This window comes from Protopterus annectens, chromosome 3.part0 (genome assembly GCF_019279795.1).
Source record: "Protopterus annectens isolate FY-2018-M chromosome 3.part0, PAN1.0, whole genome shotgun sequence".
NCBI classification, from domain to species: Eukaryota; Metazoa; Chordata; order Ceratodontiformes; family Protopteridae; genus Protopterus; species Protopterus annectens.
Window position 1 is genome coordinate 1,475,705,583 of NC_056731.1, and position 21,422 is coordinate 1,475,727,004.

A 21,422-nucleotide genomic window follows, 5' to 3' on the forward strand; every position below is an offset into this window, starting at 1 on the left:
CTTGCCCTTACAACTGACATCCCACTGCCTGGCCTGCTGTAGTCTGTCTGTGTAGGTCTGGGGGGAGGTTACCAATAGCCCTCATTCAGAGGCCATAGTACAGCATTTGTTTGTCTACATCTGTCCTGCTGGCTGTGACTGTTGTTGGGTATTTGACCCCCCCCTCCTAACTGGCATGTGTGAGTCACTTACCTTGTGGGTGTCCCAGTATTGAGGATGTTGCTGCAGGGATGCCTATGTCAGATGCACATAGTGCACTCCATTCACATGGTTAGGCACAGGTAGTGTAATGTTTGGCATCCTTTTTACTGTATGTGAGAGTCAGAGAGAAGTGTTATTCTCTGGGAACCTCCTGTGTCAGTGTATGTGCTATGTGTTGCTTCTTTTCCAAGGCAAGTGCATACTTGGCACACCTCCTTCTGCCTACTGGGGCAGGCTCAGATTGTTCCTCCTCTGAGTCACTTTGTGCCTGTGCAGGCCTTGGCAATGGTGGGGGGCTGTGTGGCCCTGCACCATGCTGTTCATGATGCGGCTGTTTCCACAGGATCATATTGTGTAGCATGGGACAATTTGGGTACATGTAGTTGTTGAGTACTGCAAGGCTCCACCGGATGTGTCCAGGCAGCGGAACCATGACTTGACCATCCCAAACACATGCTCTATTATGATTCTTGTTTGTGCATGTGCCTCACTATTGAGTTCTTGTTTGGGTGTGCATTTCTGATGGGTGTCATCAGCCACGGCTCCATTGTGTATCCAGCATCCCCCACTAGGTGACTGTGTGGGTTGTCCCTATTGGCAAATCTCTGGTACAGCTGCATCAGATGCCAGATGTGGAATTGTGATAGCTTCCAGGGCAACCAGCACACACATTCAATATTATGCCCTGGGCATCGCACATGATCTGGCAGTTGATGGAGGAGAAGCCCTTGCAGTTTATGTGGACCCTACCCCACTCACCTGGCGGTGGTTTGATGTGTATGTGCGTGCAGTCTATTGCACCCACTACCTCAGGGTATTCTGCTATTTGGTAGAAGAAATGCATATTGCTGGTCAATGCCTCACAGGTGTTGAAGAAATATATGTGCTCACCGGCATGTGCTAACATGGCGTCCAAGAACTGGTGGAGTACCCTGGATGTTGATGCCTGTGAGATCCCCATGATATCCCCAGTTGCTTTTTGGAAGGTGCCTGTGGCTAGTATTCTTAGGCTTACACATATCTTGGTATCCACTGGGATGGGCTCCCATCTGTTGGTTCTGTGTGTGAAGTGTGGCTGGCACAGCTCAACAATTTGCTGTAGAATGTACCTGTCCACCCTATAACACTCCACTATCTCCAGCTCATGTAGCCCCTGACAGGTTGCCCTGGGTCTGTACAGTCTTTTCCTCCTTCTCACTCTGGGTTGGTCATCAGCATTCACATCCTCACCACCCTCAGCCTCCTGCACATATTGATGTATGAGAGTGACAGCAGCCGCTAACATTTTGTTAGTTTTATCAGGTAAAATTTCCCTGTCTGTGTACACCAGTGGTGTAGAGTTTGTGGGAAAAACCTGACTGAATGGTGTTTGCATAGTTTATAGAAGTGTGCTAGGCTGTTTTATGTATAATTGGCTGATTCTGATACATATCACCTGCCAGCTATGTTAGTTCTCCTTGATTACCTTCCTACTGCTGTTTTCCCTTCCCATTGCCTTTCCGTTTAAGCCCAGAGGCACTCTGTGCATACCTAGTGCTCAGATGTGAACAGAGCTATTTCCTGTTTTTTTTTTTGTTTGTTTGTTTAAAACCTGGTGAGTGCCATGCACACCTGTTTAGGCAAGGTAAACACTGCTAGGCAGCCTCAGACACACCCCCTTCCTTAGCTGTGCTTAGCTAAGGGAAAACATGGGTCACAGAGCTCCAATAAGCTTACAGCATGCATGACACATCCCCTTATGAGGTCATCCACCTCTTAGACTTATACAGTGGTGTTGCTCCACCTACACGGTTGGATGCAAGCTAACACTGAGAGGAAATCTGTGATTCAGTATCAATCCCCTCATTTCCATAAAACAGAATGCTAATTCATAGTTACCACACTCACACTGAGCCTTCCCCCTTATCAACCACTATTCCTTGGTATTGTTGTCTTAAGCATGCCATTGACTATTATAGCAAAATGCTGATTTGGGTCTAAAAGCTTATTTCCCCCTTTTTTTTCTTATTTTCAGGGTGATCCCGTTTGCGTACTGCTGCCCTACGCTTAAACGGCCAAGATCGGCCAAAAAAAAAGTTGTTTTTTATAAATTTGCAACTATTTTTCATGCCAATGGCCATATATTTGGCCATTGGCATGCCTACTACATAGAATACATGTTTTCTTTTGAGCTGTCATGCCTCTGTTTTTTAATTTGCAGAAATGTACTTGGTTAGTAACCAAATACATTTCTGCAGGTTACACTATTCCTGCACAGACACCTGCCTGCTTCCTGGATCATTAATTCACCTAACTTGCATGGTTTTCACCAGCAAATGAGGTAATTAGCATACAGCCGTGGTGGCCATGCAAGAACAGTGTAGGCCCGCTCATGCACATCTTGGAGGCTCATTCCTGGATCGCTCGGTGGCCATATTGCATGCAGCAGCTCTTGCACTATTCAGGCACTCCGTGCAGAGCTTGCTGAATCCGGGGGAATGTGTTGGATTTGGGATGTTGGCATATTATCAGTGATTCAAATGCTATGCTTTGCTTCATATGCACACCAGTAAATACTTCTTACTCTGTTAATTTATTAGAAAATCTTAGTTCTTATCAGAAGTTACTATAATTAAAAATGTATAAAAGCACAAGAAATTAAAAAAACAGTAATAATTTTGATGGCTTTACAGCAAAGCATAATCATGACATATAACTGTTTTTTGTGTAAAAATAGTTTGTTGCTTAATGTGTTGTCTATCTATTTTAAGGTGAGAAGGTGGTAGTAAGACATTTACTTTACACTTACAGCTTTTGTAAAACAGCTTTAGATTATATCATACTGCACAGCACTTGGATCTCAATACAATTTCTGTTAGTGTACAGCTCAAATTAACATCACCTCTGTTGGACAAAATGAAAAAATATCTTAAAAACTATGTGGACATATTTTTCTGAAGGACAGAAGTGTTATTTTAAGGTTGCAATTATAAAAATGAAAATTCTCACAAAAATATTGTTTCATTTCAATGCAATTAATCAATGCATACCAAATATTTTTTTTCACCAAATTAAAAACACTTCTAGGAATGTTTAGATGGCATCCTAAAAGTACCAGAATAAGCTATTCCAGATTAATATTACCTAAAGAAAAAGGAGATCTAGGACTACCTGAATTTCAAACATACTATGACATTATCAATTCTAGTTGAATCTTACAAATAAACTATGAATCATCTAACAAAGAATGGTACCCACTTTGGATTAAACTATATTATCAACATCTAATCTCTTCAAACTTAAACCCTAAAGCCATACCCTTTTTAAAAACTAAGGCACTAAGGCTTTTTAAAATTCACCCCATAATCATAAAGAAAAGCTTATTATTCCAGAAGCTTATATCTTCCCTTAATCTTAGTGACACCCTAGTACATGGACAACCAATCCACCTAAACCCAAATATCAGATTAAATAACCCTATGTTAAACCTAGACCAGTACCCATTCATTAAAAATGCACAGTTTGGGAATTTTACCAAATTAAAAACGTCTTGATTGAATGCATAAGGCAAAGATTAGAAGTAAGTAAGAGTTATAACATTTTAATTAAGCAAATATTATATTTAACCAACACAATTACAGCTAACGTCAAAACTGGCAATCATGGTATGCAGTTATACCAACAAATTCTAAACTTATTGCTTCTAAGATTAAAAATGCTATCAAATACCTATAGATTATTAACAAAAATTAAATACCAAGACTTGTTCTTATTCTCAAAATATTGGGAGGAAAAGAACAAGATTACTTTCGATCAAAAAACTGCCTCAATTGAACTTATTATGAAACTAACCCCTTTGAAAAAATTAATATACACCCATATTATGATTAACAAGAATGCCTGCCACACACCATTTTTTTCCAAATAAAATCAACCCTACCCATTGACCTTTCTGCCCCTCATGCCCAAATGGTGTAGCCGACACCCTACACATTTTCTGGAGCTGCAAAAATGTATATAAATGATGGTGTTCGCTAAGATCTAAATTGGAAAAAAGGGGTACACTAAATCCACCTTGTCGTGGGAAATTGTAATTTTACATATATTCCCCATAAATTCCATATATGCAAATAAGCACATCATAATAATGCTATGTGCCATATTGATATCATATATAGCTCAAAACTGGCTAGATAGAACTAAAAGTACATGGGATGAATACAAATGCTTGGCTACGAAATATGTATTAGCTGACAGGCTAATAACTAAAAGTAAAAAAAAAATATCCTATTATCAGAAATATTGGAAAACTCTTCTAGATGTCTTAAGATAGACCTAAATACATTCTAGGGATAAAAAAATACTACTACATAAAACAAAAGGAGACTGCAAAAGAACAAACATATTAACTTAACCTTTATTCAATTTCAGTTTAAGAGGTCATGAAAGTGCAACTTACATAATTAGAGCTGACATCGAAAAGTAAATAGTGTATATAGTTAGTACAAGATATAGCTATAAGTTAGGTAGGTTTTAGTTATCAAGTGAGAATGGTCAGTGTCAGGTCCCATTACTCTTTACACGATGAAGTGTAGATGTTTTTCTGGATAGTACTCCAACAGATTTAATAGGATAATAGGAAGTTACTAGGCTAATGGCCCTAGGGCCCTTACAAGCCAAGCAAAATTGCACCCTTATTTCCATGATCAGCACCTATTGCCCCTGTCCAAGAGGGACACAGGTGGAACCTCCAGGGTGAATTTATAGTTATCCATCCAATCGTTCAGACGACATTTGAAGAGAGCCAATGAGGTGCTCTGTTTCACATGAAATGGGAGTCTGTTTCAAAGGTATGGTAACCTCTGGGAGACAAATATGTCCCTCCAGCAGATCCTATTAATGTCACATACCAGGTTAAGGTCTTTAGAGCAAGTAACCCGTGTATCATTTCACTTGCAGATATGCAGCATTTCCAAAAAAGCAGGATCAGAAACTGCTTTATATGCAAGGCAGAGATTGTCTCTGAGTAGTCTGCATGAAACAGAAAAAAGTGACAGTGATTGCATATGATTCACATAGGACAGATGCTGAAGACCTTGAATTTTTCTTGTGATGAACCTTTGTGATTTCTCCAATTTCTGCAGGTGCTTGGAAAGGTATATACCAAAAGGGGCATTATATTCGGTTATTGGCCTGATGATGGAAGAGTACAGGGAGGTTATCATTTCTTTTTATATGGAGGCAATGCCTTTACTTATGAGAGGAGTAATATAGCATGCCCTTCTTACCACTGTGGAGACATGGTAATCAAAGGTAAGGCTACTATCAACCTGTGTGCCCAGGTCTCTCACCACCTAGGGTGTTGCTAGTGATGTGGTAGTTAGCAGGAACATTGCTGCCACTGAACGGGATGATAATACATTTTTTGCATTGAGTTTATGGTCATGGCTTTGGCACCAATCATTTGTTTATGTAAGACCCTCTTGCAGCATGTTGACATCATTTGGAGATTCTATGACCACTCACAATTTGCAGTCAAAAACAAACTTTGTCATCCACAGACCTTTAGTCTTTGCTTATACTTCAAAGAAATAGATTTCTAACAGTAGAGGTCCAGGGACTGATCCCTGTGGAACACCACTGGTTATAGGTCTGCTGCTGGAGGTGGATTCCCCCATTTTCACTATCCCCAGGATTTAGCAAGCTCTGCACGATGTGCAGGAATAGTGCAGGAGCTGCTGGTGGTAATATGGCCGCTGAGAGATACAGGAACAAGCTCCCAGGATGTGCATGAGCACTTCTGCACTATTCCTGCACAGACACAGCTCTTGTATGCAAATTACACCATTTGCAAGTAAACCATGCAAATGAGGTGAATTTGTGATCCAGGAAGCTGGCATCCGGCTGTGCAGGACTAGTGTAGTCTGCAGAAAAGTAATTGGTTAGTAACCGAGTACATTTCTGCAAACTACAAAATAGAGCCATGACAGCTCCAAATAAAGGGTGTATATAATGTGGAAAGCATGCCAATGGCCAAATATATGGCCATTGGCATGGAAAACAGTTGAAAAAATAAAGAAAATAACTTTTATTTTTTTAGCCGATTTCGGCTGTTTAAGCAAATGGGATCGGGCCAAAAATAAAAAAAATAATAACTTGAAATAAGCATTCTATCCAAAATCTCAATTTTGCCATTATACTCAATGGCAGGCAGAAGACAACATGGCTAGTGAATAGTGGTTGCTAAGGAGGAAGGCTCAGTGTCAGACTTGTAACTAGGCATTAGCAGGCAATCCTATGCAAATGTGGGATTTATACTAAATCCCAGATCCCCTCTCATGGTTAGCCTGCACCCAACCATGTAGGTGCAGGAAGACCATGGTGCAAGCCTAAGAGCTAGCTGACATCATAGAGGGGTGTGTCAGGCATACTGTAAGCTTATCAGAGCCCTGTGGCTCGGGTTTGCCCTTAGCTTAGCAGAGCTAAGCAAGGGGGTGTGTCTGAAGCTGCCAAACACACTTTACATTGCCTAAGCAGATGTGAGCACCGCACACCATGTTTTAAAGGGAAAAAAAAAGTAAAATAGGAAATAGCAGCTCCGTGCACATCTGAGCATGTGCTTGCATGGCCCACCCCTGGACTTAAACAGGAAGACAATGAGAAGGAAAAATAGCAGTAGGAAGGCAATCAAGGAGAACTAGCATAGCTTGCAGGTCAAATGTATCAGAATCAGCCAGTTACAGAGGCAACAGCCCAGCCCAGCACACCACTATAAACTATGCAAACACTTTTTACTCTGTTTTTTCTCATAAACTCTACACCACCAGTGTACACAAGCAAGGAAATTGGGCAGCTATCATAAATCAACATGTGGAAGAGGCTGAGGGTGGTGAGGATGAGAATGCTGATGACCAGCCCACAGTGAGGAGAAGGAAAAGAGTGTACAAACCCACGCTAACCTACCAGGGGCTACATGAGCTGGAGATAGTGGAGCACTATAGCATGGACAGGGACTTCCTACAGCAAATTGTTGAGCTATGCTGGCCACACATCACACACACAGAACCAACAGAGAGGAACTCATCCCAGTGGATACCACGGTATGTGTAGGCCTAAGAATACTAGCCACTTGTACCTTCCAAAGGCCAACTGAGGATATCATGGTAATCTCACAGGCATCAGCATCCAGGGTACTCCACCAGTTCCTGGATGCCATGTCAGCACATGCTGGTAATTCCACAACAGCCGTGAGGCATTGACGAGCAATATGTGTCTCTTCCACCAAATAGCAGAATACCCTGAGGTAGTGGGTGCTATAGACTGCATGCACATATGCATCAAAGCACCACCCGGTGAATGGGGTAGGGTCTACATTAAATACAATGGCTTCCCCTCCATCAACTGCCAGGTCATGTGTGATGCCCAGGGCATTATAATTAATGTGCATGCTGGCTGCCGAGGAAGCTATCACGACTCCCACATCTGACATATGACACAACTGTATCAGAGATTTGCCAATGGGGACATCCCTTATGGCCACCTAATAGGGGATGCCTTTTAAGCACTGGAGCTGTGGCTGATGACACCCATCAGAAATGCACACACACCCGAACAAGAACTCTATAATGAAGCACACAGAGAGACCAGAATCATAATAGAGCATGTGTTTGGGATGCTCAAGTCACAGTTCCAGTGCCTGGACACATTTGGTGGAGCCTTGCAGTACTCACCAGCTACATGTACTCAAATTGTCATCATATGTGCCATGTACACAATATGAACCTGCGGAAACAGCTGCAGCAGGAACAGCATGGGACAGGGACACACAGCCCCCCACCATTGCCAAGGCCTGCACAAGCACAGAGTGACTCAGAGGAGGAACAAAATGAGCCTGCCCCAGTAGGCAGAAGGAGGCATGCCTAGTATGCCCAGGTCATGGCAAAGAGGCAATGCATAGCACATACACAGACATGGTAGGAACCCAGGGACTGACACCTCTCTCTGGCTCGTACATACAGTAAAAGGGATGCCAAACATGACACTACCTGTGCTTAATCATGTCTAGGGAGTGTACTATGTGCATCTGACATAGTCAGCTCTCCAGCAGCATCCTCAATACTGGTACAGCCGTAAGGTAAGTCACTCTCCTTATCCATTGCTGAAAGGAGTAGTATGTTTTGTTACTTGTATCTATGATACGGATGTGAGCAGGCAAGGGAATTGGGTGGCTAAATGGGATGCCAGCAGATAGTAGAAACCTATAGTGGCAGCATGAGATCTATAACAAATACTGGTGTCACCATAGTAGCCAGTACTAGACAAGGTGACAAAACTCACTACAGGAAATGTAGTGGGCCACATGTGTGTCCATAGGACACACACACATGCCAGTCAGGGAGGCTCACATACCCAACAACAGTCTCAGCCAGCAGGACAGGTGTAGACAAACACAAATAAAGGCTGTGCTAAGGCCTCTGATTGATGGCTATGGAGAACACCCCTCCAGCCCTACACAGACAGACTACAACAGGTCAGGCAGTGGGATGTTATTTCTGAAGGGTAAGAAGTCTGAAACTGAAATGTAGGTCAATCAAACCTAAGACCTGCAGTACACTGATATGCTTCTAGTCAGCATGATAGGTCAGAATACAGAATGAAATGGAATACATGAAATACCAGTACAGTCATAGCAAATGTGTAGAAGTGTCAGGTGTGCCCCCCAAAACCTATGTAGAAATGTAATAACATATGTGTGTAGGTATAATAACAGTGGAGCACAGATTACCTGAGCTGGCCAAAGTAGCAGGATAGATTGTAGCATGTCTACAATATGCAGGGCTGTGTGTGTTAGGTTGGTGTGTGTTGTATATTGTGTGAGAGTGGTCAGTATGTAGGCATGGTGAGGTTTGTCCTGGTGGCCATTGGCCAGTACTGCCCGATGACAGGGCCAAGTTCACACAACTGCATTGCCAAAAACAATGCATCCCAGCAAAACACATTCCAGCAGTAAGCCATAGTAAATGTTTGGAAGTAATATCTGTCACCATCTGAAAGATGGACACGGCATGAATGTGGGCCTAGACATACAAACAGTACACAGGGGGGAAGTACCCCAGACAGTCAGTGTATAATATATTACTGTCAAATGGGCACACCTTTGGGATTGTACATACAGGTTAGCAGCACATTAGTTGGGTTTGTAGTAGGGAATACCAATGCTGTCTGGCTGGCAGACCACAAACGTCACAGGTATGAAGTATTGAGAAACAGCTGATGTCCCTGCACAAGCCAGCATAAGTGGAATGCCCTATGCATATCTGTGAGTCAGATGCAAGTAGTGCCCATAGCACACATGCACCCAGCTCACCCCACCATCACCCACAGGTACCTCTCTGGTCTTATCCCTGCTGTTGGGAATAAGTACAATATGACCCCCACCTCTATATGGCAATAGCCAAAGAATGCAGCATGCAGAACAGGTGTCCCATGCAGGTGTGTCCCTAGCTGTAAGCAGCACCCTGCCAGCATCCACACCACTGGATCAATAATGACCGAAAGTATTGGCATTAACACCTTACACACCTACCCTGTCACCCCAGGGGAATATAGTGTCTTGTAGTCTGGGACTGTAGGAGTGACACAATGCAACGGCCTGCTACAGCTGGCCTGCATCACTGCCAAATGGCCTACAGTCCTCTGCCAAAGGCCTGTGTCTCACCCATACTGACAATGTATGTTATGTCATGGACTCCCAAATAACAACATAACACAGTCCACAGAACCCAAATGCAAAGCCATGTGGACAAATCCCAGTAACATGTCCACCATGTCCTACTGCATGAACTGTGGACCAACACCGAATTACTACTGTGATGAGGTGATAACTGTAGTGAACATATCAGATCATGTTTGGAAGAGGAAATAATAATAGAAGGGGGGTAGGAGCATGGGCAGCATGGAGTGTGTGAAGTCCGAAACTCAGCTGTGTGCACATACTATCCCTGCCTGCAAACACAGGAATAGGTGGCTAAAACCTACTCATAAACCACAATGTGAAGGGGTAATGTCCAGAATTATGACCCCCTGCCTCTGGGTAACCTGTGTGAATCTGTACAGCTGTGAGGTATGGCCAAAGCAGTATATGGCCATACTGTCATGTCGATGGCTGTACAAGCATGGGATCCTCAGCCACCACTGTACCAAGGTGCTGAACCATTTACACAGACCAAGCAGCAAGTGTCTGCAGCTTCACCTCCAGAATGGAATGATTGTGCAAGAATATGTAGGCTGCAGACCACAATACTGGACACAGCTGCATTCACCCTGTGTTACCCAGGAAATTACTGCAAGCAAATATGTATACCTGACAGTACTTGATGACATAAAACATCATAGTGTAAAACAGTACATATGTCCGAATATCTCTGCTAATACCAAGACCATGTAGCAGAAGCAGCACAGACACAATTAACTACAGTAACCCACTATCCTTTGCCCATTTTGACCCCATATTGTCAACTGATCTACAGATATCCCACAAAAACATGTTGCTAGCTGTAGGTGTAGAACACAAAAGCCTGCACTGGCGTACAACCTACCTGGAATTAATTTACACATTCAATGCAGAAGGTCATACTGGGCATGATCCCACACTTAGAGAAATAAAGCCCATATCTGGCAACAACAGTGGACTATACATATCTGACAGTCACAGATGTTTGTGCACACACTCCTCAGTACACACCAGTCATGCTTTGCACACACATTGGATAGGAATATACACATATATCCAAGCACAACACAATATAATAAGGCAAAATTACACATACATAGATGTGTGGAAGAGAGTGACAGACAGTGATAAAGAGCCACCCAGCACACATCCAGTTGGCTAAAACCACATGATGTGCAAATGTCAATCACATAGACATTTGCCTCTGGCATCCCTCAGGACTATAATGTCTGTGGTGCTTCTGCTAACTGTGTAACATGACTGTAATAAGTCAGTAGTCAACTGGCAGTTGTATACACATACCTGTGGAATATAAACCTGTGTGTGCCTGAGTGTTGTGTGCCTGCTTCCAGATGAATGGGTTATGGCCCATGCACACAAACTGTGGTCACCATTGCCCTACTGTGGCAAGCCTGCTGATGTCTTCACCTTGAAATACACCTTTGGAGAAAGGGTAGCCCTATAATCTCTGTGGTGCATGCTGTAATTGCGTAATGGTGTACTGTGATGTACTCATTAGTTAGGAGTTCTAATCTCAGACATGGCAATTGTGTGTGTGTGTTTGTCTGTGCAGGGCATTCACACTCTCTGCAATTTCAAATGCCCTACTTTGGCAGGGCTGCTGATGTTATTCACTTTGAAATACACGTTTGGGGAAAAAGCAGCCTAGTAATCTTTGTGGCGCATCCTATAACTGCATAATGCTGTAGTGTGATGTCCTAATTAGGTAGGAGTTCTATTCCCAGACATGACAATTGTAGAAAACTGTGTGTTTATCTGTGTAGGGATCAATGATTTTGAGGCCATTCACAGTCACTACAAATTTCATTGTCCTACTTTGGCAAGCCTGCTGATGCCATTCACTTTAAAATACACTTTTGGGAAAGCATAATTGAGTAATCTCCATGGCACTTCTTGTACCTGCATAATGCTGTAGTGTGATGTACTAGTTAGATAGGAGTTCTATTCTCAACAATGGCAACTGTAGAACTTTGTATGTTTACTTGTGTAGGGATCAATGCTTTTGAGGCCATTGACAGTCACTACAAATTCCTTTGCCCTGTTTTGACAAGCCTGCTGATGTCATTCACTTTGAAATATACCTTTGGGGAAGGAGTAGCCCAGTAATCTCCATGGCATGTCCACTAGCTGCGTAATGCTGTAGTGTGATATGCTAATTAGGTAGGAGTTCTATTTCCAGAGATGGCAACTGCGAAATTCTGTGTTTGGGTTTTGTTGTGTGTGTGTAGAGATCAATGTTTTTCTGCCCATTCACAGTCCAAAAATGGAGAATATCAATATCTGTGCAGTAACAGAGATCTGATCCAAGGCTGCAGAGACCAGAACTGCAATAACAGTTACAGCTCTCATCACACCTGCCGTCCACCAAACCAGGATCAAAACAATAAAGGTGGATGCGTGTCCATATTCACCAAGGATATTCAAACCACCAGGCTACTTGCCCAACAGAATGTGTCTGAAATACCCCCGGTGCATCTAACACTAGGTCAGACTGCAATCCATATTGTATAGCTTGCTACAGATCCTCCACCATGCCCCAAGATTCCCACTACAGCTTTTGAAACATACTGGGAAATATTATGATACAACCAAACATCCTAATACTGGGTGACTTACACTACCCTGCCATTAACTGGGAAAAATACTTGTGTACCAACACGTGTGCCCAATGGTTCTTGGAAGTCATAATTCACAATGCCCTGGATCAAGTAACCCATAGTCCCACCAGGGGCTCAAATATCCTAGACCTGGTCATTACCAACATGGGAAATCACTGCTCCACACCTATGGTCACCCCATCGGTGGTCAGGTCTGCCCATGAGCTAATCAGCCTTAACATCCACATCCCTCCCCCACACCCCAGTAAGGAAACCTCTATAACACACATCTCCAAAGCCAGCGTCATGCTACACATGTCAGATGTGACAAACGTCATGACACCCATGCAGATGGGAACTGAAAGTATGACTGCTGAATCCTACATGAAGGCACTGTACGAGCAAATCCACTCGTGCATGGATTGTGCCATCCAATATAGAACAAAGACACTCCCCACCAAGAAAAGGAAGTCAATGTGGTGGCCCCCTGCCATAAACATACTGTACAATTAAAGGAAGAAACTGTTCCAGAAATGGGGGAATTTCTATGATGCAAAATACTCCCTTATCAGCCACAATAAGAAGCTGAAATCCTTCATAACATCCACTTAAACTAGTTACGAACGTAATATAGCAAAAGATGCCAAAGACAACTGCAAGCCATTCCATAGCTATGCCAGGAATCTAAATGGCAATGCTCAGATTTGCTCTGAGCTACAACAGGATGGCATTAAATATACTGCTCCCAAGGATATTGCCTGTATCCTGGCAGATCAATTCAGTGCCAACTGCACCCCCCTCCCACCCCGAAAGGGCCCATCTCAACACTGAAAGATTGCCAGATTCTGGTAATAATGGCCACATAGGTAAAACCCCCACTTTCCAGAGCTAAGACAACAGCAGCCATGGGACCAGTCAACATCTTGGGCTGTGTACTACATGAACTACAAAATGAACTGGCACCTCACCTACGTGCCATGTCTAATCATAGCAACACCTCAGGCTTCGTGCCCACTGTGTGGTGCACAGCTACAGTTATTCCATCCCACAAGGGTGGATCCACCTTGGATCCTGGGAACTACAGCCCCAGCAGTATGACATGCCTGATCTGCAAGGCCATGGAATGTATTATCATGGAAATCAAAACAAAGACATTGGCAACCTGCAAACACTGGACCCCAACCAAGATGGGTTTGTGAAGGGCCGATCATGTCACCTCAACCTGATTGTCAACTGTGAATCAGTCTCCAGAGCTGTGGACAAAGGTAAGGTGGTTCACACAGCCTATCTGGACCTTGCCAAGGCCTTTGACACCATCCTCCAGTCTGGAATCATAGATAAATGTATCAAGCTGGCCATTAATCCCTATGTCACCCGATGGGTTGCCAACTGCTGTACTGACAGAACCCACACTGTAAATGTAGGTGACACCAACCCCAGCCCCAGACGATTGACAGTTGAAGTATCTTAGGGTTCAGTCCTGGCACCGCCCTTGTTTGACATCTACTGCTCTGAAGTACAGTCCAACAGTAAGGGACTCTGGCAAACAACGGTCACAGATGACTGCAAACTGGGAGCCAATATTGAATCCTCATATGATGTGAATATTCTACATAAGGGCCTTACAGAAAGACATGCTTGGTGACTGAGCCATGGCATCAAGATTAATGCCAAGAAATGAATAGTTATCCCCTTTGGGAAGGGAAATGTACCTGTGAAGTACCACATAGGTGGCAGTACACTAAACACCTAAAGTGTGATAACAGACTTAGGGACACAGGTGGACAGAAGTCTCATCTTTGATAACCACATCGCCAAAACAGTCAGGAAATCCACCTATGTGGCACACCTCATCACTAAGAGCTTTACATCCAGGAAAAAGAAGGCCATTATCTCACTGTAGTCATCTCTCAGTAGACTCAGTACAGACTACAACTGCCCATTACCTATGTACCTCACAAGACATCTGCAACAATTAGAAAGGCTGCAGACATACCTCACTAAAATAATCACAGGCCTAAACTTGATGCCCTATGCTGACCATCTGAAAATCAGCCAGCTATACTTTGTCACATATTGTGTTCTCATAGGCAATCTCTGCTTAACATACCATGCCATGTCAAACCCACAGCTGTTGGACATGCTACACTTAAAGAATTCCAAACCCTCACAGCCACATGCTCCAGGATCCAAATCTTGTCATCACAATGAGCAATACATACTGGAGAGATGCGTTCCTGGCCCAGAGACTCCCCAGGCTCTGCCATAGATTGCCCATACATGTCAAGCAGAGTACCTCTTTGGCCCACTTCAAAAGGAACCTGAACGATGGAAGGGAGATAGGAAATTGACCTCATCGATTATGTCACTTGCCTTGCTAGACAGGGGTCCAGGGAAGTAAATATTGTGGGAAGACATAGCCTGGGAATTGTCATGGCTAGGCATGTATAGGCACTAGGGTCGATAGCCTAGTACCAACCTATGAATCTATGAACCTATGACCTACACTTTCCATTGCCCAACCTTGGCAAGGCTGCTGATGTCATTCACTTTGAAATACACCTTTGGGGAAGGACTAACCCAGTAAGCTCCATGGTGTGTGCTATAACTGCATAATACTGTAGTGTGATGTACTAGTTAGGTAGGAGTGCTACTACCACATAACATGGCAAGTGTGAAAGTTTGTGTGTGTGTTTGTTTGTCTGTGTAGGGATTAATACTTTTGAGACAATTCACAGTCAAAACAACTTCCATTGCCCTACTTTGACAAGCCTGCTGATGTTATTCACTTTGAAATACACATTTGGGGAAGGATTAGCCCAGTAAGCTCCTTGCAGCATGCTATAACTGCGTAATGCTGTAGTGTGATGTACTAGTTATCTAGGAGTTCTAATCCCAGACATGACAAGTGTAAAAGTTTGTTTGTCTGTGTAGGGATCAATGCTTTTGAGGCATTCACAGTCACTACAACTTTCATTGCCCTACTTTGGCAAGCCTGCTGATGTCATTCACTTTGAAATACACCTTTGGGGAAAGATTCACCCAGTAAGTTCAATGGCGCATGCTATAACTCTGTGATGTTGTAGTATGAAGTATTAGTTAGGTAATAATTCTAATCTCAGACATGGTAACTGTGAGACTGTGTGTGTGTGTGTGTGTGTGTGTGTGTGTGTGTGTGTGTGTGTGTGTGTGTGTGTGCGTGTGTGTGTGTGTCTGTTATATGTATCCTATGTGGTAGTAGCTGTGTGTGCCTTCTGATGTCAGACACCATGACATACCCTTTGCCCATATATCATCCTGATAAGCCCTGTGGTGCATGTGATACCTGCGTATTACTGGATTGTGGCAACCTAGCTAGTTAGGAAGTCTAATCCTGACCCTGCCAACTGTGATAATGTGTGTGAGTCCCTGAGAGAATGTGGCTGTGTCAACCTTGACACCTGTACTTGAGGACTGGCACGTGTACTACATCTACCTTATCTGTCCTTTATCACTGTTGCTGATGTCACTCACCATTGAATATACCTTTGGACAGCTCTCAAGCATGTAAGCTCTGTGAAGCATGTGATAACTGTATAGACATGTGATAGTAATACATAGTCAGGCAGGGGTTTGAAACCCTGTACTGGTAAGTGTGTGACACAAACATGCTTAGGTTTTATTCTCCTACCCCCTCCCTGTCTTGCTTTCTCTCTGTCTGTCTTTCTCACTCCCTCTATGGTGGATGTGGAGAAGTACACCTGCTTTGCTTAGTCAGCAGCTTGTGTTTTGTAAGGGATGCTCATGTTCAGCTGATGGCCTGTGCACAAATTGCAGTCCTCCACTAGCTGATTGCATGTGGAACAGCTGTGGCAACATCCCCATAATCAGTTGCATGGAAATGCACTCCTATAACTAAGAATATCATGTGAGTGTTGGCCCTTTTCATTCACTGTGAGTAGGACATCATGTCAGTGTTTGGCAAACAACTTCACAGATGGCAGTAGAATATACCTCTAATAACATACACCGTGGTGACAGGCCAACAAACAGGAGGGGGATGTTCCAGACATAACTACAGAATGTAAGTGCTGCTCTACTGCATTTGGAGTAATGTTGGTTTAACAGGGTTTGTTTGGATATGGCTGGTCTACATGATTTAATACCTGCTATGACAGTGTTATGTGTTTGAGGAAACTCCCACCTGTAGGGTTATCTGCAGATTGGCCAGTGTTTGGAGTCTTATGTGGCTTGTGTTACTCACAGATCACCTAAAGCAGAATTGGGTAGGGTCCAGTGTCTGGAGGTTCCCAATATCTCTGTTAATGAGTTCCATGATGATGCACTCCATAGCTTTGCAGACCAGGCTAGTCAGGCTTATAGGGTGACAGTTCCCAGGATCCATTGTGGCACTACCTTTGTGGAGCAGGATAACTGTTGCTGTACGCCTTTCTTTGGGCACATAGCCTGTGGTAAGGCTGAGTTTGAACAGTGAATTTAGGTGAGGGTTTAGTTCATTTTGGAGCTCGTGTAAGATGCAGCCTGGGATACCATCCAGTCCCATTGATGCTGTGTTTTTGGCTTTGGAAAGGGCTGTTTTCACCTGTGTGTCTGTGATGTCTGGGGCTCTACATTCTTCTGGGATGGACATGGGCCCTTTTGAGGGTGAGGGAAAGGTAAAGTTTGCACTGAACCTATCAGCCAGGATGTTGGCAATGTCAGTTGGTTCAGTGCATTTTTTGCCATTTTGGACTAGCTCAGAGCAGATCTGAGTGTTGCTACATAGATTCTTGACATAGCTAAAGAAGGCTTTGTGATTATCTTTAGAGTCTTTGGCAATTTGCCTTTTGAAGCTGGCCTTAGATGATTTTATGAGGGATCGTAATTTATTGCTAATATTTATCAGGGATGCCTTCCCTTTTTGGGATTTTACAATATCATGTAATAGTTTCCTCCTTCTGTTGTATAGCTTATTTATGGCCGGGGTCCACCAGACTGGTTTCCTCTTTTTGGAGGAGTGAGTCCTGGTTTTACTTGGGATGGCTCAATCCATGCATTCCTGTAGGTGCTCATAGAATGCCTTTGTCAAGGATTCTGCAGTTTTTGCAGCATTATCCTTTAGCTAGGGGGCTTTGAAACTTTCCACCTCAGTCTTGAGAAGTGTGAAGTTTGCTTTTGAAAAGTTTTTCACAGTGGTTTCCTTGACTGGGTGTGGGGTCGGGATGTGGATGTCCAGTGTGATTAGTTTATGGTCTGATCTTACCAGTGACGGGTTTACCTCTGATGTGGAACATTGATCCCCCATGTTGGTGATGATCAGGTCCAATATGTTTTCACCTCTTGTGGGCATGGTGACCAGTTGTTCCAGGGCATTTGAGTTTATAAACTCTAGAAGTGTTGTGCAAAGGAGTTAGTAATTGAGTAGTTTTCCCAGGCAATGTTTGGGTAGTTGAAATCACCCAATATCATGGTGTTTGGTAGGACCTTTATATTTTCCAATGTTCTCAGGAATGCTAAGTGGGGGTCCTGAGACAAGGTGGGTGATCTGTAGCAAGCTCCAATTTGAAAAGCAGCTTTGCCTACTGTTAGTTGCACATGGATGGTCTCCGAGGCCTTGTGCTGTGCCACTAACCTGGAAGTGTGGGTATCCTTGATGAAAATGGATACACCCCCGCCTTTTGTATTTTGTTCCAGGTTCTGGGGCCGAAAGGTATGGTATGAGTTATAGCCTGGTAGTGCTGGGGTGCTCTCTGGGGCCTTAAACCAGGTTTCTGTTATTGCATAGATATCGATTCTCTCCATACCGAGGAGTGCTTCGAGTTCATGCATTTTGAGGTTTGGATTTCTGGCATTGAGTAGCATTACCCTCAGTTTTTGGTTTCTTGTGTTGTTTATAGAGGAGAATTTGTCTTTTAAGCCTTGCCTAAAAAAGGCACTATGGGGGTGGCAAGAGCCTTAGCCAGTATTCAAAAGCCTAACAGCGACAGGTGCAAGCTGTCTCTGGTGAAGCAACGTGGCTTGTCGAGTATGTCATCCCAGGCTGACAGACACTGGATCCCCTTTGAATGACACCAATAGCTTAGCCAATTGTTAAAATTGATAATTTTATCTTTATACTGTGGCATCATTCTTGGTGAGGGCAAGATGCTACTCAGGGTCATACCAGCCTTGGCTACATGACCAGAGAGCTCCTCTATGTCTCTTTTGATGTAGTCCAGGGAGGTACGTCTCAGGTCATTCACCCCAACATGGACAATGACAGAGTCATATTTGTACCTGTTTTGGAGTGACCTAAGTGCTTGTGTTATGTTGTGGATCCTGGCACCTGACAGGCAGCTTACAATAACCTTCTTCTTGTTCAGTCTTGTGAGTGGGACGTCAGTGTGCCTGACAATAGAGTCACCTATTACTAGTGTATTGGGTGTGTTATTTAGTCTTAAGGGCTGTGATTGCGTGGCACACTGACTTTGTGAAGTATGTGATACGTGGTTGTTGTTGGAGGGTGGAGGTTGCTTTGATGTCTGCTTTGGATGTCTCTGTTGCTTTGACAGATTTTTATTTAGAGCCTCCAAGTATGTTTTTGTGTATTTATGTGTGTTGTTTGCTAGTGCATATATGGCTGGTCTATGTGAGACTGGTAGTGTGGTGCAAGTGTTTCCCCTTCTCCTCATGACTGGCTGTTCCAGTCTTGGGTTGAGAGAGCTTGGCCTCCAGTTTGGCTGTATAGTTGCATCTCTCACATACATTTTTGTTTGTTGGAAGGAGGAGAGGGATGTCTGTGTACATGAGGCAATTGTAACATTGCCTCAAGATGCCCAGATTCACCAGCTGGACTGGAGAGTACACCTGAAACTGCCCTTTGGACATGCCTGAACAGCTAAAGTGAACTGTTTTCCTGATTGTCCGGTAGGGACGAATAGGGATCCCTGTTCTTCTGTATAGTATAGGGGGTGGAGTGCTAGCATTTATTCGTGCTTGCTAAGAGATTTGAGCAAGTGCTGGACTTTAAAGGAAAGGTTTGAGTGCTTAAGTTGAGAGTTTGACTAGTTCCAAAGGAAAAATTGAAGAGCAGAATTCGTGGAGCTGGGAATAGTTTAACCCTAGCTAACCGGCATTGCCTGGCTTGCAAAACCACGCAAATGCAGGTTTTAAAGCAGGGAGATGAAAGAGATAGAAATTAGCCCAAAATGGCCAATATACTACTAGTTGCTGGACTGAGACCACTCCTCCAGGGACAGATAGGCCGCTCAAACCTCCCGACTCTCACTGGTGAACAGAGAAACTTCCTTCTATCCAAGTAAGGTATGGGAAACACAGGAACTTGTACTACAGCCCTGAATTCTGCAGAACCTGAAAAGTGGACTAGACTAGCTTCGAAAAGATGGGACACAAGAGTATTTTTTTTTTTTTTCAGAAATACAATAACATACTCTAAAACCACTTTAAATGCTCAGAAAAGGCTAGCACACTTGATTGTGTAGCCTACAACAGTTCAACAGATGCTTATAACACAAAAATGACTACAAATGACTTTATAAGTCTGCTTGGTGTTGTTCTGCTTAGTTTAGCTTGGTGGAATTACATAGGCTACAATGTGTTCCTTGCACAGGTACATACATCCATGTGTACAGTATTCTCTGTGTAGTGCATCAACACCTAAGCCTCTCTGTGTGTTATACACAAACATGTGGTGTATACCACCCAGTACAACTACCATTGTCCACTGTAGAAGGGTTGATAGCAGCCACCATGTGCTCACCTGTATACACCATCCCCAGACCTATCGGCCATGTGGAATAGTCAGTAACTGTTATACAGACCTGTAACATGTGCTCACCTTTATCCAGGATATGGCACAGCCAAGGTGTCATCACAGTGCCATACCCCTTGTGAGATATGACAGCAGACCAGCCTCTTGCTGACACAGGGGCACCTATAACACAAATGGACATTATGGAGACCATAATTCCTCAGTGTTACTAACATCTATAATACATCATGGCAGGACAGCTACACTACCTGACATGTAAGAATTAACCGTTACTGCTGACAACATGTTACACAGCAGTACATTGGTGCACTGTAGTACAGTCACTGTGTGCATCAGAACCATATTAGCCTGCCCCTGCATTAATGTTATGGATGACAGGGATGTGGCACTGGTATCATATGCACAGGGTGTGTTGTTGTTTTGCCAGAGACCTAGGCTGGGCCATATGTTTGGCACCATGTGTGAGAGTGAGGGACTTTAATTACTGATATGGCAATGGTGATGTGGTGTCTGTAGATATGGGGTTGCCCTAGGTGTGTTTGTATTGTGTGTGAGTATGCATGCACACATTTCTGCCATGTGGCTGCCCTATACAGGTGTTTGTTGTACAGCTGCATACCATACATGGCAGGGTGTGCAGTTCACCGTCTCTGGCCATGGACATGAGAACTGAGCATGCCAGAGGTTCCACGGGCATGTCCAAGTACAAGCCTCAATATGCTACTCTCCCCTGATGATGACATATGTCCGCTGGAACCAGGTCCCTCCAGGGACTGGCCAGGGCCATGTGCACGTGGCCTGCTGTGGTGTGGTGTGGACAGTGCCCCCCTACAGTGCTGGGGCTGGTACTGCCACTATAAGAGCAGCTTGGTGTCCTTGCATGTCCACATCAACCTCCAGATGTTGGTGTTGCTGGCCTACATCCATTTGGCCATTGCACCACTCCCACCACATGCTCTAGCACGGGCAATCCATGGTTGAGGAGGCCCACCATCTCACCCCACTATCTATCCATGACCTCTGTATAATAATAGAGGGCACCTGCAAGATCATGGATGTTGTCACTTACAAGTGAAAAAGCAGAACTCTGCAGCCTCAGACCCTGTCTGGTGTACTGTTCCATACATGCCTGCACCTCCAT